The following is a 26,012-nucleotide window of genomic DNA, read 5'->3' as shown; positions in this document are numbered from 1 at the left end:
ACTGTCCACATCTCCATCTTAGTTGTCATCTGCAAATTTACTTATCTATCCTTCAAAGCACTCATCCAGGTCATTTACAAAATTGACAAACAGCAGTGATCCCAAATCAGATCCGTTCCATACACCACTAGTATTTGAACTCCACAACAAACACTTCCCATCAACTGCCACCCTTTGTCTTCTTAGAATTAGCCAATTTCTGATTCAAACCGTTCAATCACCCTCAATCACAAGCCTTCGTATTTTCTGCAATAGCCTACCGTGGGGAACTTTATCAAACGCTTTACTGAAATGCATATACATCACAGCAAACGCTTTGCTCTCATCCATCTTTTCGGTCACTTTCTCAAAGAACTCCGTATATTCTGTGAGGCACCACCAACCCTTCACAAAACCATGCTTCCCCTCTCTAATCAAATTATTGCTTTCCAGAGGATTATAAATCTATCTCTTGGAATCCTTTACAACACTTCGCCCACAACCGAACTAAGGCTCAATGGTCCATAATTACCAGGGTTGGCTCTTCTTCCCTTCTTGAAACATTTGCTATCCTCCAGTCCTCTGGCAGTATTCCTGTAAATAATAATGACCTAAAGATCAAAGCAAAGTCTCTGCAATCTCCTCCCTAGCTTTCTAGAGAATCCAAGGAAAAGTCCCATCTGGCACAGTGGACTTCTCCATTTTCACCCCTTGCAGCATGACTAACACCACCTCCTTATGAAGCTTAATCTCATCTCTTCCAATAGCCTGTATCTCAGTAGTCTCCTTGTCAACATTGTCTTTTTCCTTTGTAAATAAAGACGGAAAATATTCATTTCGTGCCGCTCCTATCACTTAGGACTCGAAATACAACTTCGCACTTCTGTCCTTAACAGATCCTAATCCTACTCTTGGCATTCTTTTATTCCTATAGAATACCCATAGAAAGCTTTCCAGTTTCCTCGATCCTACCTGCCAAAGACTCCTCATGTCTCCGCCTGGATCTTCTTGGCTTTCTTTTTCCATCCTTCCTGGTTAACTTGCAATTCTCAATCACTCTTACTGAGCCTTCACGTCTCAACTTTGCATAAACTTTCTCTTCCGCTTGACAAGAGATTCAATGTGTTTAGTAAAACGGGATTCCCTCGCTCGACCATTTCCTCTCCGCCTGACAGGGTAGATACTGATACAGTAACGGTTCCATGAACAATCTCCACGTTTCAATTGTGCCCATCCACTGCATTTCCTTCCCCATCGTATTCATCGTAAATCTTGCCTAATCGCATCCTAACTGCTTTTTGCGCAGCTATAACTCTTGCGCAGCAGTATGTACCTATACCTGTCCATCACTAAAGTAAAAGTAACCGAATTGTGGTCACTATCACCAAATTGCTCACCTACTTCCAAACCTAACACCTGGCCTGGTTCTTTGCCCACTATCAAATGCATAGTGGCCTCGCCTCTTGTTGACCTACTTAGATACACGTCAGTCGATCTTCCTGCACTGATTGGGCAAAAGCTGACTAATGTAAAGGTCTTGAACTAAAATGTTTCCAGTAAATAGTTAGAATTAGTGGGCGGCACGGTGGCACAGTGGTTAACACTGCTGCCTCACAGCGCCAGAAACCCGGGTTCAATTCCCGCCTCAGGCGACTGACTGTGTGGAGTTTGCACGTTCTCCCTGTGTCTGCGTGGGTTTGCTCCGGTTTCCTCCCACAGTCCAAAGATGTGCAGGTCAGGTGAATTGGCCATGCTAAATTGCCCATAGTGTTAGGTAAAGGGGTAAATGTAGGGGTATGGGTGGGTTGTGCTTCGGCGGGGCTTTGAGGACTTGTTGGGCCGATAGGCCTGTTTCCACACTGTAAGTAATCTAATCTAAAAAAAAGATAACGTCCCCCATAGCACCTACCCAGTTACTTTGCAATCCTTTTCTCTACATCTCAGAGCTTTTCCGAGGCCTATAGAAAACTCCCAACAGTATGATCTGTCCTTTTTTTTCATGGATTTAACATTGTCCTGCTGTCTACCCTCATTCAGAAATCAGATTCTCTCATAGACCCACACAAACTAAATTACAAACAACGGGAAAAAAAAATCATTGATTGGCAAGAATCCAATTATCTCATTGTCAGATTCAGAAAAGTTAGCTTTTCCATTAAATGAAAGAATTTTAATTGTGAATTATTTTAGGAAATTGATGCGTCTTTTACTTATTAGTCTCGCACAGAGATTGTGCCGATGATTCCCGGAGGTTCAGCGTCTGGAACGCAGTCTCGCTTCATTTTATTTGAAGTCTTGCCTCGGGTTGAAGGATCTTGTGTTTCAGGGATGGGCAGTAAGCCGCTGTTTGATGCTGCAGTCGCCACTTGTTGCTGGCAGCAGGTGATTGGAGGGTGTGTGCCTGAAATCTTATTGCTTTTCTGCTTTTCCTCGTCTCTGCTTTGGAGTCGAGGAAGAACAAATCTTTGAGGGCTATGTTTGATTCGACTCACTTCATAAATTTCTAAAGGCTCAGATGTGAGACATATAATGATCTAGCTAATCAATAGATTTGCAATGAATATTCATTTGAAAATCGAAACAACATTTTAATTACTCCCCACATAATAGTTCTCGTCTGGGAACGTTTTCCTGACAGGAATACTGAGCCGAAATGAACACTGGTGAACTAATAACAGCATTCCTGTGATGTTTTTTGTAAATCTTCAGAAATCCTGTCCCTTTCCTTTCAAATTAGGGCTGAGTCACTTTAACATTCTGCGATTTCTGCACAGTCGGCTGTCAATCAGGTTCTAATTTATTTGGTGCATTACACTTTATTGTAGTGTGTTGTGTCTAGTTTTGAATACATTACCTCATGCGACTTTTATTCTGGGCATTACAGAATTATACTCAAATTATTGTGCTGTATTCTTAAAGAAATACTGCTTAATGACTTCTGAAGAACGAGTAGTAATGTATAACTTCCAATCAGTCCATATATTATTGATCATTGTATTCTATCCTAATGTAGCAAACTTCAGTGTTGCACTTTCGTAATTGTGGGGAATAACAGCGTTTCACAGTCTAGGAAAATTATTTTTGCTTTTTTTAAGTTGTGGAACATGAATAATTACGGACAATCATTACATCAGGTTAATTGTAATATCAAAGTAAAAGCTTTCGTGTGTTATAGGAGTGTATAGCACGGTATATAATCACGTATTCGTGACTTCATGATGGGGGATCCCAGTTGTGAACGTGGTTTTAGGCATTTGCAATAGAAACAGTTGAAAGAAGTGGATGGGGATCCAAGATTCTCCATTGTAGGAATGTGTCTTCTTCTGATAAAATTTCCTCGCTTACATTTATATGTTTACAAATTGGATGGTTATAGCTATTGCTGGTTATTGCAGCAGTGACTCTCAGTTTTCAATTTCGAATGTAGTTTCGCTGGTTACTTCAGAGGTGCACTCGTTTTCATGCAAACTGTTACACAAGGAGAAATGTTATCAATATTTTGAAAAATGTCTTGAGTTTTAACTATGTTGCTAAAGAGGGAAAAAGAGAGGGTGCTACCAAGGGAGAGAATTACAGAGGTTGGGGCCTGGACACTAATGAAATGATAAATATGATGGAAATGCACAAGACCAGAATGTAGGTATTCTGAGATCTCAGATAGCTTTGGATACTCAGTGGTTGCGGGGTTGGATGTTATGGGAGTTCTTGAGATTTGGAGATAGGGTTATTGCATGAAGTTTTTATCCGAATTCAAGGTAAAAACAGTCAGCAGGAATAGACTTTGATGGATCGACTTGATGCAATAAATGACATGGGGCTTCAACCGTTTGCATTAAGGGTAAGCTGGAAAACCAGCGACATGGACTGATTGAGTGACTGGTCAGTGTAGTGGCAATGAGAAATTAAAATAACTTTTGTCATGTTTAATAAACGATGAACAAATGCGATTTGCCTCATTATATGATCCTTTACATCATAACATTTCTGGTGGTGTCTCAGGAAGCAATCTTACGTTTTTAGCAACAGATTAGATGTGAAAGTAGCTGGTAGTTAAATTGTACTCTACGTTATTTCACTCTTTTGTTTTCTGACATGAAATTTGATAATGATAGTGATACTTTACCAAACACGATGCGGTCATCTCATGGCATCACCTATGACTTGTTTTCAATTGCAGTGACTGACTAATTTGTTATCATTGTAGTTGTCATAATCAATCGCACTGGCAACATTTATTTTAAGGAGAACCTCTTATCCACCACTACCAGGTGCAGGGTCGGTACTGTATTGCTCTGTATCAGCTGGTATGGCTCTGTCGGTTGACTGTTGCCTTCACCATCGACCGTTTTGTGGTCATCATCTACCAGACACAGAAGGTCAGGTACTGCACTGAGGAAATTAAATCACTCGTCATAAGAATCTTCTGTCTACTGAGCTATATCAAGGATGTTCCTTTTGTCTTCATCTACCAAAGCTTATAGATCCAAGATGGGAGGCCCTGGTTTAGTGACTTAATGTCCAGCTATTAAATCTCGAGGCATGGCAGAGTTATCACTGGCTGAATCATATGTTAAACCTCTTTCTCCCTTACCTGCTTATTCTCCTCCTCAGCGCCCTGACTGTTCGACACAGTCTGGCAGCAAGCATAACCCGGAAGACACTATGGCGCGCTGAGAATTGCAAGGATGATGAATTGGCCAAACGCAAGAAGACCATTATCTTGCTGTGCGCAATCTCAATCAGCTTCCTCCTCTCCTGGGCCAGCTATATCGGGTGATTATTATCTGTGAAGTTTACAAGGAAGGGAAACTTTAGAGGAATGGATTTCAGTGACATCCAATGCATCCTTTATGAGATGACCAATCTGGTTCAGTTACTCAGTTCTTTTGTTAATGCATTAATATATGCAGTGACCCAAACCAAGTTCTGGTAGGAGCCGACCAGCCTGCGGATATGTTCCTATAAGTTCTTCAACAGTTGCGTTAAATGATTAAAACAGCAACAAACCACTCCCCACCCCAACACTTTATTTATTTTCTATTTGTGTGGTTTCCCTTTCTCTCTCCCTCCCTCTCTCTTTTTCACACACACACACACTCACACACACACACTCACACGCAATCACACAAACATATAATTGAATAAGAAAGTTATATTTTCATGACCCTGCCCTCTTCACATTTAAGGTCAATTCTCATCCTGTGAAAGCTTTATATTGATAGCATGATTTTAAAAAAATGAACTGTGGGAGGTTCTGTGTGTTTCGTTGAGAAGCACACCATTATGTGCTTTCATCGCCATTATTTCAGCAATCGAGTAATCTGGGCTGATGTTTGTGCTTCAAGTACATCCTTTGCCCCATCCATTCCTCCGTGCATTCCTCTTATTTTTTTCCTGCTTCAATGGTTTTAATCCTTATTTACCCCAAACTCTACTTCTTGCTGTCATTTTTCTTCAACATCTCCCAGACAAAGGCCCCATGAACCTGGACAAAGCTTTAGATCTGTGCCTTTAGTCACAAGATGTACGGTTCTATTATTTATATAACCTATTATAGAATCCACATGGCAGTTATACATTTTAGACTTTTCAACCGAAAAATATCAGAGAAACAGATTGAAAGTTTCCATTCCAATATGGCTGCTCTTTACATTGTGTCATTTTATCTTGTTCAAAATGAAGCAAGGAGTTGATATGTTGCTGTCAGGATTCACACAGCAATGGATCGTATCGGTCTCCATAAACACGAAATGTCCAGACAATCTGCTGGCAACATTTGACCACAATAAGGAATCCGACAAATACTGAAATAAACGTAACAATTTCCCAGAAATTTGCTGGAAACATTATATTGCAGGGATTGTGAGCTGTTTTCTCCCTGCAGTGGCAGGGAAAGGTGCCAGGAGTGGGGTGCGGGCTGCTCTGGGGGGCGGGGGGTTGAACCTGATGAGGGAGTCGAAGAGGGAATGGTCTTTTCAGAACGCTGATAGGGGTGCGGAGGGAATTATATCTCTGGTGATAGTGTCCGTTTTGAGGTGGCGGAATTGGCGGAGTATGATGCTTTGCCTGCGGAGGTTGATGGGGCAGAATGTGAGGACCTCGAAGGGCCGAATGGCCTACTCTTGCATCTATAGTATATTGACCTGAGGGGTTCGGTCCTTGTTGTGTTTGGAGAGGTAGGGATCAAGGGCAGTGGTGCGTGAAGTGGAGGAGATTCCCTGCAGGGCATCGTCAACCACGTGGGAAAGGAAGTTGTGATCGTGGAAGAAGGAGGCTATCTGGGATTTTCTGAGTTGGAATTGGTCATCCTGGGAACAGATGCGGTGGAGGCGGAGGAAATGGGAATAAAAAGTGGTGTTTTTATAGGAGGTAGGGTGGGAGGAAGTGCAGTCTAGCTAGCTGTGGACGTTGCTGGGCTTGTAGGCGGAGGGATTGTGAATAAGGGATGGCGTTTTTACAAGAGGTAAAGTGCGTGGAAGTGTAGTCGAGATAGCTGTGGGAGTAGGTTGGCTTGTAATATATGTCTGTGGTTAATCGGTCGCTAGAGACGGTGATGGAGTGGTCCATGAAGGAGAAGGAGGTTTCTGAGATGGTTCAGGTGAAATTGAAGTCGGGATGGAAGGTGTTGCTAAAGTTGATGAACTGTTTAACCTCCTCGTGGGAGCACAAGGCGGAGCTGAAACAGTCAGCGATGTTACGGAGGAACAGGTGGGTTTCATGCGGACTTCTCAGACAAACAGCCAGGCATACCTTGGTCCCGTGCGGGTTCCCAAGACTGACCCTTTGGTTTGGAAGGAGTGGGTGGATTTTAAAGAGAGGTTTTTGAGGGTGAAGACCAGGTCAGCCAAGCGGATGAGGGTGTTGGTGGAAGGGTACTGGTTGGAACGGCGTGAGAGGAAGAAACAGAGGGCTTGGAGACATTTGTCATGGTGGATCGATGTGTGCAGAGACTGGATGTCCATGGTGAAGATGAGGCGTTGGGTATGGGGAAACGAAAATCTTGGAGGAGGTGAAGGGAACTCTTGGTGTCACGAACGGAGACGGGGAGTTCCTGGACTAAGGGGGCAGGACGGTTTCGAGGTAGGAAGAGATGTGTTCGGTGGAACAGGTGCAGGCTGAGACATAAAACGTCTATCCAACGACATTTTTTTTGGAATTTCATGACCGTTGCCACACAGTGATAAAATTTTTTAGTGTTATCAAGATATTGCAAATACTGGATTTTGTTGCAAACTATGCCTTTGTTGCAAGTTCTGTTTGTTCCTTAAGTTGCAAAGCCATGGATGCAAAAAACTGAGAGATAGAATTCTGCAACAGTTGTCCTGAATATTCCCCGAAACAGAGGTACCTGGCAGTCGCAGGAGAAGGCCTTTCAGTCTGCAGGAGCACTGCCAACTCTGAGCTGAGTGATTCAGTTAATAATTCCCTACTAACTTCCCAGACACGTTACATATGTTTGCAATTCAAAAAACACTCAAATCCCCTTTCGTCTCATCAAGCTCCACATGAAGTAGTTTCTTTCATTGCAAATTAAACTTCTTCAAAGATAAATCGTTCTCAATTCCTATATGAATCTTTCTCAGCATGTAGTGCATCACTGGGATCTACCAAGATGAAGATTGCTCTTCCAGAGAAGGGGAGCAGCGGATTTGAACATTTGTGCATCTCATTCTCTCATGGCACCATTGTGAGATTTATCGAGAATGAGTTTAGCAGTGTGGGAGTTTGACAGCGAAATTGTGAGAGAATCTATGTGAAGCTACCACTGGACTGAGAATTAATTTTACAGTGTGACAACGAGTGTGAATGGAAGAGAGTTTATGAGTGTAAGATAAAGCGAGTCTGTGTGTCCATGTGAGTGAGTGAGAGCTTTTCTGGAAGCACATTTGAAAATGAGAGAATGCGAAAATATCCATCCTCGAAATTTTACTTAAGTGAAATGCAATCCTTGAGGGAATTTAAAAGGTAGAGCTAGGAGTGAATGTTTGATGGATTAGAGCAGAATGAAAGAGTGAAGACATTGCTCGGTTCAGTGACCATGAAATGTGTTGATTCTTCTGATTATTTATAGCACCTATGCATCCAAAGTACATGTGGTGTTAGAAGGTCGTTTGTGTGACTGGAGGGCAGTGTCCAGTGGTGCACAATCGGGAGCAGGGCTGCGTTCCTTATTGGTCTTTGCAAATACAATCGTTGTCTTTGAGAATGTGGCAGAGGTAGCAGAATGTGGGTGGGGGAAATGGCAACTAAGTTTGATCTGACTGAAAATTATGCCAGATGGTTGGCAGTGACGATGATGGTCATAGGTTACTGGCAGATATAAACAAATTGGTTATGTGGTAGATCAGTGGCAGATGGAATTTAACCCTCATAATTGTGAAGTGATGCATTTCGAAGGAAGTAGGAAAAAATTCTTTAAATGAATGCGAGGAAACTAGGAAGCTTGAGGAACAGAGGTATCAGGGGTGCTTGTCCACAGATCACTGAAGGCATCAGGGAAGGTTCTTGCGAAGTTTGGAAGGCATTGAGGACACTTGCCGTTATCAATGGAGGCATGTATTATAAGTATAGGGATGTGTAACCCCACCTTCTCCCCCTTTTTAGCATATATATTACAAATACCTAACACAAACAGACACAGGTATAGCATTCACACAGGAACATAGACAAAATATTATCCTTTGGAAGACAGATCTACAACACACAAGGATGCATACACTCACGAATAGGGAAAACACAAATTCAAACGACACAGGGAGAGAGCGCGTGTCTTATGAGTTGACGTAGACAAATATTGACAGATGTACACTTTTGCATGAACACACAGACAGACACACAGTCACTTGTCCCTCTGTGAACAGATATTGTTACAAAAAAGAAACACAGACACATATGCAGGTCCACAGAAAGAAAAAGGTAAAACGCGTGCACGACTGTACTCCTCCACCATAAGATCATAAGACAATAATTGGTAGGGGCAGAAATACGAAATTCAGCCAATCGAGTCTGCTCCACCATTAAATGACATTATGGCTGATCGATAATTTTCATCACTACATTTCTGCTTATGTTCATAACTCTTGATTCACTTCATGATTACAATTCTATCTATGTCAGCCTTGAATATAAATAAAGATCGAACCTTGATTGCCTGGAACTCATTTAATTTCACACAGACTGGACAAAGCATGGGAAACGACGTATTTGGGATTCCTAGTCACAGAAATTGCTGGCATACAATTTCAGCGAGAAATACAGAACACAACTGCAACGTTGTTTTTGTTTTGATTCACAGGAAAATAAATATAAACACAGCGAGGTTTTGTTAAAATAGCACAAGCCACTACCAAGACACAACAGGATAGAAACACTTTCTTGTGAGGAGTATTTGACTTTATTTGGGACATTAACTCATTGGAAATTAGAAGATGAGAGTTGATTTATTAAAATATAGAGGATTCTTAGAAGAGTAGACAGGGTAGATACGAAAAAGTTGTTTCTCCTTGTGCGAGATTCATGATCAAGAAGACCACATGTTTCACACAGAGATGAAGAGGATTTTCTTTTCTGAGAGGATAGTGAAACTGTGGAATTCTTTGCCGTAGAGGTTCAAGAGGCCAGCTTGTTATGTCCATTCAAGTCTTTGAAAGTGGAGGTGACGATGATGAATGCAGACATCTTTACACTGAGTGTCGGAGCAGACTCGATTGTACTATCTCATGTGACCTACTTCAGCTCCTACTTCTTGTTGTCTTAATACCTTCCAATTTGCCTTTGAGGTCATTGCCTAATTCGTGAATTTCGCTTCCCTGAGATATCGAGAATAATTTGCAAACAACAGAAATGCATACGGTTTTCATAATACGTAATTTTCCACGTTTTTCAATTGCGCAACTCGATACTAAGAAGAGAAACCACATAAACCACGCAACGATTCTAGTAGTTTCCTTCCGTATTTACATGAGCATTTTGGCACATAACCGATGATAGCTTCCTTTGCAATGGGAGGTTGCAATTTGAAATCAATTCTCAATTTGTCTGTGGTCTTCGACACATAATTGATGATTCACTTCCAGGAGGCTGTCGTTTCTTGTGACATCGAGCATGGATGTCATATCTTGTCTCAAAACCACTTTCTCTTTAAGTTTGGTGTATGCCCAGGTACGTTCCATTATATATTTAAAATATAATATATGATGTAACATATATGTTAAAACATCGAAGGCTGCAGATTGAGTGGTGGATAATGTTTCTGTAGTGCATAATGCACAGTGAAAAGTGCGAATTGGGTTCAGCGGCATGAAAATGAAAATTGGGGACAAATCTAAAAGGGGGAAGGGCGCAGGAGTTATCATTAAAGTTTTTCAAACCTGTAATGGAACATGGGGAGTGTGACAATTGTCACGAATCTAACTTCAAGGACAGCAGGTAACGCGATAACCCTGACAATTGTGCTGTTAGTGAAGAATGATAATGTTTCATTTCAATGTATACAATGTACTAAATAATGTAATAGATCTTTTGGCAAAGACTGAAATTTGCGAGTACTATGTTGTGGATGTCACTCTTATGCAATTGCAAGGGGATCGGTGCTGAGCACAAAAGATGTAAAGATATTGAAAGGATACAGAGTGGCGGAGTTTCCTTGCTCGTAAGAAATGAACTTAAATCAATAACAAGGAATGATTTTGAGTTGGGAAGCGTTGAAGGTGTATGGGAAGAGTTGAGAAATAACTTGGCCCTGGTAATATTAATGGACAGGCCTTCTCGAGAGCAGAAAATACACACAAAAAATGAAAAAGGAATGTCAGAAATACACAATTACAAAAAATCAATACGTAGGTTGTTTGAGAAAATTAGGTTGTTGGTGGATCCCAAGTAAATGAATTAGTGGAATATTAATGAGAAACTGTTGTTTTCGAGCAGCTTGAGAGAGAGCCCACCAAAATAGATAATTCTGGATTTAGTGTTAAGCAATGAGACAGACTTCAATAGGGAGTTTAAGTTGATGGAAATCGTAGGGCACAGTGATCATAATATGAGAAAATTCAACTTACAGTTTGAGTGAGAGTAACTTGAAGCAACTGATTATATAATTGAATAAGTTAACTACAAAGGCATAAGGAAAGAACTGGTCAGAGTTCATTGCTCGTGGAGGCTAGCAGGTAAGACGATAGAGCAGCAAAATCGGAGTTCTTGGAGATAATTCGGGAAGATAGCAGAAATTCAATGCTGGAAATAAGCAGCATCTAAGGGGACAACAAGACAATCATGGCTGAGAATGAAGTCAGGGACAGCATGAAAACAAAAAGAAAAGGGAAGTAAGAAGTCAGAGGAATGCAAAGAATTTAAAAAATAACAGAGGACAACTAAAAAACAAGAAGAGATGAGAAGATATCATATGAAGGTAGCTGGTAACTCATATAAAGAAGATTTCCTGAGCTGTTCAGATATATTAAAAAGTAAAATAGATTAAGAATGGACAGTGAACTACTTGAAATTTGAGATTGCATAAATAGAAATGGGTAACAAGCAAAAAGCAAAGGAACTGATTAGATACTTTGCGTTGGTCCTAATAGTGAAGACATCATTGGCAGATCAGAACTTCAAGATAGTCAGGGAGAAGAGGTGAGTGTAATGGGTATCACTAAGAAGAATGTGCTGGGGATGCTGAGAGATCTGAAGTGGATATATCGCTAAGGCAGAATGTATAAAACTTCACATGAAGCTGACAGCTGAGGAGATTATTGAGGCATTGTCGGGGATCTTACAGCAATCACTGAAGTTAGGAAGAGTTCTAAATGGCTGCAAAAGTCTAATTTAACAGTCCACTTTAAGAATGGAGGGAGGCAGAACACAGAATATGAGAGGCCGGGTAACTTTACCTCAACTGTGTCAACGTTGTTAGTATCATGTACTCCGCAGAACTTGGAAGGACATTGCAAAATAGGCCTGGTTCAAAGTGGATTCACCAAGCTGCGGGACTGCGTAAAAAAAGGCGGCATGGTGGCCCAATGGTTCGCACTACTGCCTCACACCATCAAGGGCCCAGGTTTTCACCAAACGTCAGGTGACAGTCTGTGTAGAGTTTGTAAAATGTCTGCGTGTCTCCCACAATCCAAAGATGTGCAGTTTAGCTGGATTGTTCACAGTGTTCAGGGATGTGTAGGTTGATTGTATGTATGGGAATGGGTCTGGGTGGGCTACTCTTTGGCGGGTCGTTGTGGAGTTCTTGGGCTGGAGGGCCTGTTTCCACGCTATAGGTATCCTAACTAATTTTTTAAAAAACTTAGAATGATTTAAGGAGGTAACGAGGATGTTAGAATAAGAAGAGGCAGTGGGCATAATCCATTTGGATTTCCAGATGGCATCTGACAAAGTGTTGAGCAGGAGGTTGCAGAAAAAAAAAATAAAACTAACGGGAGTTGGGGACGGTAATAGCATGGATGGCGTGTCCGACTGGTAGAAACAGAAAGTGACGATAAAGCAGTAGCTTTCAGGATAGCAGCGGCTGACTAGTGGAGTTCTGCAGGGGTCAGTGTTTGGAACACAAAAACTCACGTCATACATTAACAATCTAGACAAAGGAGGTGATTGCACTTTTGCTCAATGTGCAGATGAAGCAAATATAGTTCGTGGAATAGATAATGTTGGGGAGCTGGTAGCGCTGAAGTAGTACTTGAGCAGGCTACGAAAGTGCGCAAAGAAGTGGCTGATTGAATACAATCTGGGGAAGTGTTGAGTTATGCCCTTTGGTATAAAGAATAGTGGCATGCACTACATTCCAAACGGGGAAAAGGTTTGGAAATCTGAAGCACAAGCGGACATAGGTATCCGAGGATCTGAGGATTCTCCTTATGTTAATATGGACGTTCAGTTGTCACTTAGGAAGACACATTCAATGTCAGCTACGTTTCAAGAGGGCTACAATACAATAATGGGGATGTAATACAGACGGTGTATAAGTCTCAGGTAAGATCGTATTTGGAATAATGTAAGCAGGTTTGATTCCTGCATGTCAGGAAGTATGTGATGGCCTTTTAAGGAGCCCCGACGAGGATTGCAAGATTGATCCTGGGGATGAAGGCCTTGCCACATTGAAGAACGATTCAGGAATCTGGGTATGTACTCGACCGAGATTAGAATAATGAGATGGGATCTGCCTGAAACTCATAAAAGATTGAGAGGCCAGAATTGAGTGCAATTGGAGGGGATTTTCTAATTGTCAGAAAGGGTATGACCTGGGGTCACAGCCTTAGTGTAAAGGGGTGACCGTTTCGAAGTGAGATAAGGCGATATATATCATGTCATGGTGTCTCAGTGGTCAGCATTGCTGCGTCACAGCACCACAGACCAAGGTTTGATACCAGACTCAGGCGACTGTCTGTGTGGAGTTTGCACATTCTCCGCGTGTCTGCGTGGGTTTCCTCCAGGTGCTCTGGTTTTCTCCCACAATCCAAAAATGTGCAGCCCAGGTGAATTGGCCATACTAAACTTCCCATAGTGTTAGGTGCCTTAGTCAGGGAAAAATATAGGATAGTGGAATGAGTCTGGGTGGATTACACTACAGAGGGTTGGTTTGGAGATGTTGGGCTGAAGGATCAGTTTCCACACTGTAGGGAATCTAATGTAAAAAAAATGTGGTCAGCCAGAGTAGGTGGTGAAAGTGTGGAACGCTGTTGTATAACTCTGTGGTGGTGAAGTCAGCTGATATCTTTGTGGCAGAGATAGACAGAGAGAGCAGAATGATGTTGTCCTGCTCTGTCCTCTGACTCTATTTAGAGCATCAATTGGGGAATGGAGACAGCATTGAAGGCATGGTTGTACAGACTGTGAGTTACAAGCTAGCTGCATTTTCCCATAGATTACGATATTGTTTTTAGCCACATCAGTAAAATAATCTGACATCATGATGTTCAGCACTCGTTTTCCTCAACTGCCAAGCATCATTCACCCTGTGTCACCACGTGTAATGATGCAATGACAAAAAAGTACAATTCGGTAATGATTTGAAAAAAAAAACATCCTCAGCTTTACTAATTTAACATCTTAATAACTAGTTTCCAAATATACTTTGCTGCATTCTTCAACTCCCCCCTGAATTTTCTCTGAGTAACGGCATAGATACAAGTGTTGGTGCAACAGCTCAGGAGTTGAAGCATGTTTCCACTTTCTTGCCGAATGAATCTTGGATCATTGAAATTGGAACCTGAGAAATAAGTTTCTTTCGTAATTTCCACACATAGGAAATTTATAACATACGTCATCCACAACAGGATGAAGCTTCCTGAGGTGGCGAAAAGCAAAACAATGGACTTTCGCTGGCTCCCCACTTCTGGATTACTCTGACTTTCCCCACTGCATGTGCTGGCTCGTAGTCGCCGCCGAGCTCTACTGGCTGCAAGAATGTGTCTGACAGGCAGAATATTTAGCCGTGAAATAAGGAGGAAAGGCAGACTGGGATTTAAAACACGTACAAATCAATCATAAGTTGTCCATGCTAATGAAGTATAGAAGCTTGATTTAACGTGACAAAACTATGGCACCTTGTTAATTATATACAGTGGTTCGTACATAAAGTACCAGGAGATGCTTTTTAAACAGCTCAACAAACCGACCAGCCCCATGATCACAGCCGATGTTTTGTCTGTGCAATACTGTGTTTTCAGAATCTGACAGCAAATGGCTATGAATCGATCGAAGGTTAAAGCAACAGTTAACCAGACAGAACTTTCTGTGGCTGCATAGATGATAACAGCACTGATAGTACAGGCTAGAGTCATGGACATAAAACTAACTGGGAAATAAATGCCAGTAATCCGATTGAATATCCAGCACTTATAACTACCAAGAGATCCGCCATTGCCATAGACACCAGATACCGAGTGATGCATCCAGAGAGACCACATCTTCCCCAGGAGAGGTTTACGATTGTCATCACATTTACTGAAAGGTGCAAACAAAAGTAAGATATGAAACAGACATATGGTTGTGCAAGGTTTGATATTTTGGCATCCTTTCTGAAAGGAAACCAAAACAATTATTTTTGCATCACCATTAATGCCTCAATCTCACCAATAAAAATGGCAACTTATGTTTGTATAACTTCTTTAATATACTTTCCACAAGATGTTTCAGTTAACAATTATAGGGTAATTTTTGATGCTGAAGGACAGAAGGTAATACACATATTTGTTTAAAAAAAGAACAATATTTGCACTTGGACTACCACATTTTCTTCAAGTGAACTCCAATCAGACTTGAAAAACCTCAACATATTAGGTGCCAAGTCAGATTCCAGCCCTGATATACCTGTACAACTACTTCCACATTCAAACTGCCTTGATATTAAAAGCGCATTGTAGTTATCCTTATGGAGGACACGGTGGTCATTGAATGGCCAGCTAATTTTGGCTCTGAACATTTGCCCTCCAGAAAATGGTACTGAGCCAAACCTTTTACGCTTTACCCAATGACAGTTAAATTTAGAGGACCATAAATATTCCAGCACCAGGATGTGGACTGAAACAAAGTGAAATGTAAAGTCGTCATAATTCCAGAGTATTGTCGGGCTGTTCACTCATGAGAGAGATGACTGGTGGCAGTTAATCTAAGCGCTACCTCACCTCAGGTGCATGAAATGGTTTTTGTTTCCAGAAATAACATTAATAAAGCAATTGGAGTTTTTCAGGTAATCCACAGTCCGGGATTATCATTAGCATTGATGTTAAATTTCAATGGGAGATTTATTTACTTGAAAACAAAACTGAGTTGTGAACTTACGTCATAACCCCCTGGAATACTACTCTAAGAACATTAGCGCATGCTTCGATGCAATTAACAAGATTCCATTGACGATGAATGCGAAATTTACAATGCCAAGCCTTCAATTTCCACCCATGATCTCCAGATTTTGAATAATTGGCCAAGTATTCATAGTTCTTTTCAATCATTCAATGGATATTTACATCGTGGTCTTTAAAAGATGTTAATTAGGTTGAAAGTTTACTGAGCATATGCCATTGCCACATATAGCTGTCGGATTTCTATGACCTATATTCAATGGTCAGTGGCCTCACTTGCGTACTAAACTAGCAATTTTCACAATTAGTAAGTGACCTGGAACTCCGAATTGGATAGTAAATTGCATAAACTGGACCAGTTATTCGCCAGTGCATGTTTGTAAACTGTGAAACAATATTCTCTGGTGCTGATTGTCGATCGCAAAGATTGTCTGTGACAGGCTCAGAGATCTCCCAATTTATAAAGATTACAAACCCACAGGAAGCCAATTAAGCTTCTCAGTTATTTTGAGTTCTTTTAACAAACAGACACTGCTGCGATATTTAATTTGCAAGACATGAAAACTTTGGAAATTGCCTGTGAGATCGACATCGACTCCTGATGTCCTCAGCTAACTAATGTATTTTGGTGTATGATATGCTTGGTCTTCAGCAAAATACAAATGACCTTACACCTGCGAGATTTTGATTCTGTGATACAATGAAAGGATGTCGTTGACCATGAACTCAGAACAAGAGCACTGTGATTGCAGCAGAAAAGTGAGGATGACGTTGACAATGGTGGTCACATACTATTGACTGTACTTACACTACAGAAGTTATGCTGACGCAACAGAGAACGTTTCATTACAATAGATGTTACACACACACAAATCAAAGACAGAAAGTCTAAACTCAGAACGATAACGATGTGAAACAAATTGTAAATAACTGGAAACAAGGGCAACATAAGGTTAGGCTGGCAGAGACTGTAGGACCTTCAAAGGCCTGTTAGCGACGGTCTTTCGGATGTTTCAAGTCAGGATGATCAATGATGTTAGGAAAATTGCATATTTTTATGTTCATATATAATATGTTGCTGCCAATCCTTCTAAATAGTGGAATTTGCAGGAGTGAAGGCGGTATTCGAAGGGAATCTAATGAGTAATTGGAATGCATTTTGTACATGGGGCAAGAATGCGCTTAATGTGCATTTTCGTGAATATGTCAGGCAGGAAATTAGAAGCAATCACGTGATTTCTCATTTCGGATATTGCCAGGCTTCTTGAGTCAGGCTGGATCTAGATTCATCGGCCACGTGGAGTGTTTTCAATCACATGATTGATTATTTGCTTGTAGATGATGAACGGTGGACAGTAACTGTGAATAAAAGAAATGAGTTAATTGCCACATAATTCCAAGCCTCGAGCCTACTCTCATAGCTATAATATGTATTTTTCTAGTCTGTTGAAATGTCTGGTCACGACAAAACCTGGAATCTGATTATCATGGATTCAGCTGTGCGAAAGTAATTGAATATCGGGGGCGATTGTTATCGTCACCCTTGTTAGAGTTAGTCACTTCCAGGCATTTACGTGGCACACTTACTATTTTCAGTTAACACTGCATAGTGTTTCAGACAGACTGAGTGACAGGTAGGTTCAGTAACTGAGAAGTTGGTAATGATATTGAATGTTGTGTAATCATCAAAGTTCATCTCCATTTCCAACAATGTAATAGAGTGAACATACTTGATGAGGAAGATGATAACGTTTTGAAATTGAAGAGTACTCAATCGAACTCGTATGGTGATTGACCTGTGGCTGAGATGAATGAACTTCGAAAATCAGAATCCGGCCAGGTATCACTGTAACTGCGAGAGATTAAGTCAGTTTCATCGACTTTATGTTTGGTTAAATGCAATATTGTTCTTAAGGACAATCACTCTCAATTCACCTCTGGCATTTTTGGACCACGGCTGTAATGTGGTTAGCAGATGAGTGGATGTTGCAGAAATCAAACTTCACTCAGTCTGCACGATTTTCTGTTTCATGTTTATTGTACTAATGAAAGAACACAGAAAGGGTAGCTGTTTAGATTGCATTTGTGTTGAGCTTTATTTAGAGAAGAAGGCCAACAAATTTCGCACATTACTATTTTGCATACAGTTTTATTAGATGGTTAATAGCAATTGTGCCACAGAAGTGTGAGACAGTGGAAATCTGCGACAACTGATAATCTAATCATCACTCTTTAAAATGTATCATCATTAGCATTGCTGATTTCGCCAAGGTAATGTCCTTGTTAACAAATGACCGAATCTGAAATTGACTGACCATGTTTATACTGCAGTTACAAGAGAATGTTAACAAGAACCGAAAACACAAAAAGCTTGACACCATCTAGGACAAAACGTCTCATTAGACGGGCATAATTTGCAGAAGGAGTCACTCCTTTCAACATCCATTTAAGACAGAATTTGCTATTGGCTTGAAACACTTTATTATTTAAGGAAATGCCATTTCTTTTCTTGAATGAATTCAGGACAGCGACAACTGTAACAGATCGGAAGTCACAACAAACCCCATCATGGTGCAGACTTTCCAGTTAATGATCACTGCCAGTTTCTATTATCATCAGTGTTAACTCAAGCTTGATGAACTGAAAATAAAACAGCTTTATATCTAAAATTTTCACTTGCAGTTTTCTGTTTGCACAGAAACCGAGCCGTTCTGTGTTTGTGAGCAGATGGGTCGACATGGAACGCCGAAATCAAGGTGTCATCAGGAAAGCAGTTTATTTAGCTTTTTGACTTCATTGAATACATCATTGTTTTCCTGAAGAAATTGCACGATTCCACTTGTAACATAGCATCTGTTTCTTTCTCTCTATTTCTTTCTCTGGTGTGGCATGAGATGCACACAAGCTCCCATGGAATATCGCCATTGTTGGCTGGGTTTATATTTGTTGCCCATTTCTCAATGCCCAGAGGCAGGTCAATGTCATTGCTGTGAGCCTGGAGTAACATGCAGTCTATACCAGGTAAGGACGGCAGAATTGTTTAACTAAAGGACATTATCAGGTTAAGATTCAATTTGCCAGTGAACTGCCGATTTGATTAAATGTTTATAAGTTCCTGTAACTTTAGTCTTTTCTGCTTCAACTGTTAGGGACCCAGAACTGATCCATAAGACCATAGTACATAAGAAAAGAAATTAGGCCACTCAACCGATCAAGTCTGCTCCGCCTTTCAATCATGGCTCATAAATTTCTCAACCCCATTCTTCCGCTTTCTCGTTGTAAACCTTGATACCCTTAATACTCAAGAACCTCCTTATCTCAGTCTGAAACATACTCAATAACCTGGTCTTCACCGCTTTCTGTGACAATGAATTCCATAGATTCAACAGTCTCTGGCTGAAAAGCTTTCTCCGCATCCCAGTTTTAAAAGGCCTTCTCTTTCATCTAAGGCCTTTGGTCCACGCCTCTTCGACCAATGGAAACATTTTCCCAACTTTTCGTCTGTTCAGGCCATTCAGAACTTCGTATGCTTCCATTAGGTCAACTGCTCATCCTTCTAAACTCTAGGACTAACAAACTCAGTGTCCTCGAACGTTCCTTATACGTTAAGATTTTCATTCCTAAGACCACTTTTGTGAACCTCCCTGTGAACACGGTCCACGGTCAACACATCTTTACTAAGAAATAGGGACGAAAACTGCGCAGAGGTCTCCAAATGTAGTCTGACTGGAGCCTTATGGAGGGTCAGAAGTACATCCCTGCATTTATATTCAATTCCTCGCAAAATAAATGCCATCATTGCATTTGTCTTCGTAACTACTGACACAAACTGCAAGTTTATCATGAGAGAAGCCTGGACTGGAATACTCAAACTCCCTATATACTCTCATTGGTATGCTATGAGAGGGTTAGGTACTTTTTGGCGACGCCCTTTTGGTGCAGATCATCATTTGGCCCCGCCATTTTGGATCTAACTGTTTTTGGCGCTCATTACTTTGGTGCTGAGCTGTTTTGGCGCCAATTCAGAAGTTTAAAAAAAGTCTTGTTTTGTAAAAGAAGAGAGGATGACTAACAACCCGATGTAATTTTCTCAACTAGCAAGTCCTGATAGTCAAAGCTATAATGACCCACTGAAGATTCAAATCTCTTTTTGAAATCATTTTCTCATTTAACAATTGTTAATAGTCACCTACTGCCTTGATGAAGCCCTTCTGTCTTCACATTGGAAAGCTGTAATACAATTTTCTTTCTATTTTCCTGTAGAGCCCATAGCAGAAATGGCTGAAAACATTCTAAGCAAGGAAGACGAACCAAAATCTTCACACGATGGTTATCTATATGTATTGGCGCCAAAGCAGCTCAGCGCCAAAGTAATGAGCGCCAAAACAGTTTAGAGCCAAAACAGCCGGGCCAAATGATCGACGCCAAAAGCGCGATGCCAAGTAGTCCCATTCCGGCCATTAAATACCTGGCCTCCAGTCACACAAACATCCTCTTCCTATTAAGCCAATCTGAATATAACCGGATAAGCTCACCCCAATATCATGTGCTTTCCCCGTTTTTGTCAGTCTCCTGTGAGGGAAACTTTCAAAGCCATTGCTGAAATACATAAAAAATATATCAAGTGCATTAACCACATCTATGAACCCGATCAACTCTTCAAAACATTCAATCAGTTTGATATGACCTGCATCAGTGAAAATCATGTTAACTATCCCTGATAAAACCTTGCCTCTCGAAGTGAAATGTAATTCTGCCCTTCAGTGACACTCACGGCTCTGCTACTTACTGGAACATCCAGACCAAATTTCTTGGTACTTGGAACCACTTTAGATAATCTCCAACTGCCTAGGACTTGCTCTTCAGCCAGAGCGGTACTAAAAGTTTGGGTCAAATATATTTTGATTTTCTCCCTCATATTTCATAGTAGACTAGGATATAATTCATCCGGACATTGGATTTCCTCTCTGACTTTCCGGAATGAAGCGACACATGTCTCAAAAATAAATTATGAGTGGACTTTAATTGAGACATCCATAAAAGGAGGCATTTGGAGTCACTTGTCACCATGGCCCCGGGTCCATACACATTATCACATTTCTAACACAGTCACGCCTCTGTCATTCAGCCCAATACAACAACCACTGGTAGCTTAATTTTTCCAGCCACATGTCGCAAAGCACTCGGCTATGCCTCAAATAATTCAAAGGTTTTCGATCAAATTAACAATATTCCATATGTGTCAGACCTGTTGGTTCAAACAGTAATTTATTACATTCTGGGATCATAGCGAGGTGACACAGGAACATGCATCACAGAGGAACACTTCAGAGAAATGGAAAGAAATTCCACAAATGATGATCAAAAAAGGAAATTTGAAGGGGATTGCACCAAGGATGCGTAATTTAATGAGTCTAGTTTACAACCGTGAGGGCAACCAATATATTTTAACTTCACTGTGGGACTTGGTGAGGTCTCATCCACCGTGAAATCTCAATCATTGTACACAATGTTTCAAATCAACATTAAAATCTCAGGTATTGTTTCGATGTGGGGAAATAAATAAAGAATGGAGACAATTTTATTTTACCGGGTGAAGCTCTAAGTTTTGGATCAAAATTTGTGCTCTGTTTCCACACTGCGATCATCATACCCAACATTTACGCACAGACTCCAATGACAAGAAGCAAAACAACATCTGTGAGAATACGGAACGTTCCAAACTGCAGATTTTAACTCCAATACAACAGTAACATTAGAAATTAGAATGTGGTCCAGATATGCGAGCAGAATCACTTGTTTTGTTATCTAGTGAAGAAATGTACTTTTTCATTTGTTTCTGTGAAGGAAAGTTTTTTTTATTGGGAAAGTGTTTATACTGCACAATTATTGGGGAAGCATTATGTGCTGTTTTAATAATGTGCTGGACAGCAATGGTTGGCGGTGTTTCCAATTCGTGCATGCCGAATCTCCAGTGAAAATGTTTTTATACTTTATTCATCTGTACAACAAATCTCACTCAGCTCCAGATCCTCTCTTGGCCTTTCCCGAACTGGCTTTGCCTGAGAAAATATCCAACTTCGAAATAATAACTCTAGTTGTGAACATAATAAGCGCAGGTGATGCTGAGACAGTAGCATTCCTTCCTCATAACTACTGCCGTGGTGTGTGTCACGGACTGAATGAAAGCGCCTCGAAATTAAACAGGGAGAGTTAAGTGGACTGGAGCAAAGAAAAAAAAAATCAAACGGTGCAACTTAGCGAATATCTCAGAAAAAGGCGAGGTCGTGAGGAAAGTTACATTGAATCAAAATAATGCTTGTTTGTTCTGTACTCAGGGTGAAAGTAAGAAAGATTTCCATGACCTTGCCACTTCGAGATGGCAGCTAAATGACAGGCAGGTGGAGCCTGCAGCCAACACCCGCACAGGGAGACCATGCCTCGGAGCTGGACTGAAATACATGGAAGTTTCAAGATGCTCTCCACAGGGAAACTTCTATTAAATTATTGATGAGCTGTGCGATTCCCGATGTTTGGCAGTGTGTTACGTGAATATTTGTTCAGTATTAAGTGTTTACTACTTTGTTAAGAGGGACTTGTTAAGTCACTGAATGTCACCACTTTAATTTGCACGACACAGAGTAGACCAGAGATCAATCCTAATGCTTTTATTGGATAGGGGCCTGATCCAAAGGATGGTCCCTCGTCTCGGTGTTTCGTCAGTCTGTAGGCAGAAGGAAACAAAATGCATAAAGAATAAAGCCTCTCCATCATTTCTGCTGATATTACCTGCATTCGTCTCCAATCCAGATAGCATTTGACACGCAGTTTCCATTGAGTTAACATTGGTATTTGTCTGCTGACTGTCCAGTTTACAGTTATCTTGAAACTTAATAAAGTGGCAGCTGGAAGGACGAAGGATATTTTTGTTAACATTTCGTAACCATGCGAGGTAACATTTTCAGTGAGCCTCCAGATGAAGCAATGCTGATGATTGCTGACTTCGATTTATATGTTTCGGTTTCTTTCGTTTCGCGATGTAATTTCCTATGGAGATGTTCATTTTGATAGGGAAAGAAAGCTTAAGGAGAATGTGTTATTAGTTACACGGAGAGTGAAGGACCAGGTTCAGAGGACACCGAATTAGACATTCTTGAAATTAAATTCAACAATGAGGAAGTTGTAAAAAGTAGGAATAAACTATTGAGTTAATTTTCCAGTTATTTGGATTATTGCAAAGTCAATGCAGTTAAAACGACTGATGCAGATCCGATTCCACATTTGAAAGGCTCTGCTGAAAAGGTGGGAAAAGCAACTTATATTTCTAAGTTGGACTTGCTCAAAAGACCGTGGAAGGAAAACTTGTCCGAACGAGTGAAGACAATTTCGACTTTCACAGCAACGAATGGACTGTGTCACTTTAAAGTCATGCCATTTGGCATGAAAACTGTGCCTGCCGCATTTCAGAGAATAACACTAACGTGATTTCCGGTTTCCAAATTGTGTTGTATGTCAGATGACCTGGTGATTGTTCATCATACGTGGAATGAACATTTGTTAACTGTATTAGATTATACGATCAACTTTGAAATGTAGGCTTGGTGACAAACCTGGCTCAAAGTGAATTTGCCAATGCCCACGTCACCTTCCTGGACAATATTTTTGAACATGGACATTTCGCCGCACGGAATGCAAAATAAAAGTAACTGGAACTTTTCCACACTATCGACAAAAAAGAGCAGTACTCTGATTCATGGGATTGAGTAGATTTTATTGGCAACTCGTACGAAATTTTGCCAGTGTAGCTGTTCCACTTACTGGATTGTTAAAGAAATGCAAAAGGTATCAATACAGCATACTGTCAGAAGGCATTTGACAGTCTGAAAGCTGTGTAAACCAGTTCTCCATTGTTAATCAATCCTAATTACATACAGTCATTGAAGGTGCCTATTATTGAAAATGATGTGGGTGTCGGTGCTGTGCAGTTACAGGAAGATGACAGGAGAATCGAAAGACCAATTGTGATATTTTCCAGGAAATCAGCAGAGATATTCCAGAGTTGAGAAGGAGACTTTGAGCGTAGTGTTGGCTTTTTTCAGAGAGGTCGTGAACGCATAGATTCGAAATGTCTGAGTCTATCTCAGCGAAGCTTTTAATTTTTAAAATAAACACTTGTACTGTGAAAGGGGAGCGGCCTGTTCTCGCTGTTCACCTTTTGTTTGTATGAGCTTGGCTTGGATTGAGCAAGCAGACAATTTTTTCAGGCTCCTGATCAAATACACAGCTACATGGAAGCTGTTCTATGCTAAATCTATCTGTCATCTCTCTCTATTCTGTAAGACTTTATGTTTGTTGTTATCTCTTTGCCAATGGGTGATTATAAGGATTGTTTCAAGAATTTAGAACAATGTCGTTAAGTTGGGATAGCCCACTGGGTTTTCAGATACCTTAACTTATCCCATATTCTGTTATTTTTTGTTAGTGTTTCATTGTAAATAAAGACTGCTTGATTGAAAACTGAATGGTTGGGCCAGCTGCAGCTCTCCTGGAATAACCACGGTACGTACGTGTATTTCCTAGGCTTAAATTGACAATCATAGAAGCGGCCAGGGGTACTTTCTTGAAGTGTTGTGAGGGGCTCTGACCTGGCCAGTCACAGACTGCAGGAGTTCAAGAAGGCAGCTCGCCACCACCATCTCGAAGGCAACTATGGAAGGGCAACATATGCTGGCCAGCCAGCTAGGCCCAATGTCACAAATGAATAAAATAAAAACATCAGTAGTTACGCAATATAAATATAGAATCCATACAGGTTGGAAGCAGGCTATTCAGCTCATTTAGTCCACTCCGTGACTCTGAAGGGCATCACACACAGATCCGTTCTGTGGCCGCATTTCCAATCGATAATTGAACTATCGAAGCCAGATTAGGACTGTGCGAGGTAACCAGATCACACACGGGAAATACACCGAGGCAAAGGGAAAATGTCCACACTCCATACAGGCACTTGAGGCTGAAATCGAACCTGGGTATCTGATATATTGAGGTAGCAAATGTTCGCATTGACTGAACATGTCACAAACGTGTCCAGAGCATTCGGGATTTGGAATTGCAACACTCATAATGTATTCGTTTACTGGCACTGCAAATTTCCCAGAGATCTCACCAGACATGCGATAGTCTCACTAATTGAAACAGTCTGTAATCTGGTATTCAGTAGACTTTTTGGATCATCATCATCAGCTGCCTTCATATTTATTCTTATGCCAATTGTAACTTCACAATGGTACATTCACTTTAATCAGGATTTGGATGGTAACATTATGAGGGACGAGGGAGACTTTAGCACAAACTTCTTGTTTCCTTTAAAACATCCTTTACCCTTTTATTGGAGCAACTGACAATGCTGGCAAATCCACTAATAGTCCCTGACAATGTGACAGTGAGTCACCAATTTTATAAATTGAAATGAATCTGATATACATACAGAGATTAAATGTACAATGAAACAAAGTAAAGTTTTCAATGGATATTCTCAGCAAACACAGGAAAAGCAACATTTATTTCTGGATGTAGGTTTGCTCGCTGAGCTGAAAGGTTGATTTCCTGACGTTTCATTACCATTCACACTAAAACAGCAACTAATGAACGTGAAAGACTCTACACAGACAATGAGCAAAACTAACGTCATTTACAAAATACCGTGCAAGGACTGAACAAACAATACATTGAACAAACAGGCAGAAATCTAGCCACCAGGATACATGAACACCAACTAGCCACAAAAAGACATGACCATCTCTCACTCGTATCCTCACACAGGGATGAAGAAGGACACCACTTCGATTGGAACAATACATCCATCCTCAGACAAGCCAAACAAAGACATGCACGAGAATTCCTAGAAGCATGGCATTCCAACCAGAACTCTATCAACCAACACATCGAGTTAGACCCCATCTACCACCACCTCAGGAAAGGAACAGGAAGTGACTTCACCACAGGAAACAACAACACCAAAGGAAATGACATCACTAGCCCAAAGAAACCCAAACATATAAATAGAAAGCAGGAAGTTTCAGCATTGCTTCGCATGAGTTCCACTGAAAATGTTATCGGGTAAGGTAATGAAACGTCTGGAATTGAATCTTTCAGCTCAGCGAGAAAACCAACATCCAAAACTTCAACCTGAGTTATAAATCTTCTCAAAGCACGCTAACATTTATTTCT

This window comes from Chiloscyllium punctatum, chromosome 36, assembly GCF_047496795.1.
Source record: "Chiloscyllium punctatum isolate Juve2018m chromosome 36, sChiPun1.3, whole genome shotgun sequence".
In the NCBI taxonomy this organism is placed as follows: domain Eukaryota; kingdom Metazoa; phylum Chordata; class Chondrichthyes; order Orectolobiformes; family Hemiscylliidae; genus Chiloscyllium; species Chiloscyllium punctatum.
Note: the sequence above shows the minus strand (reverse complement) of the source record.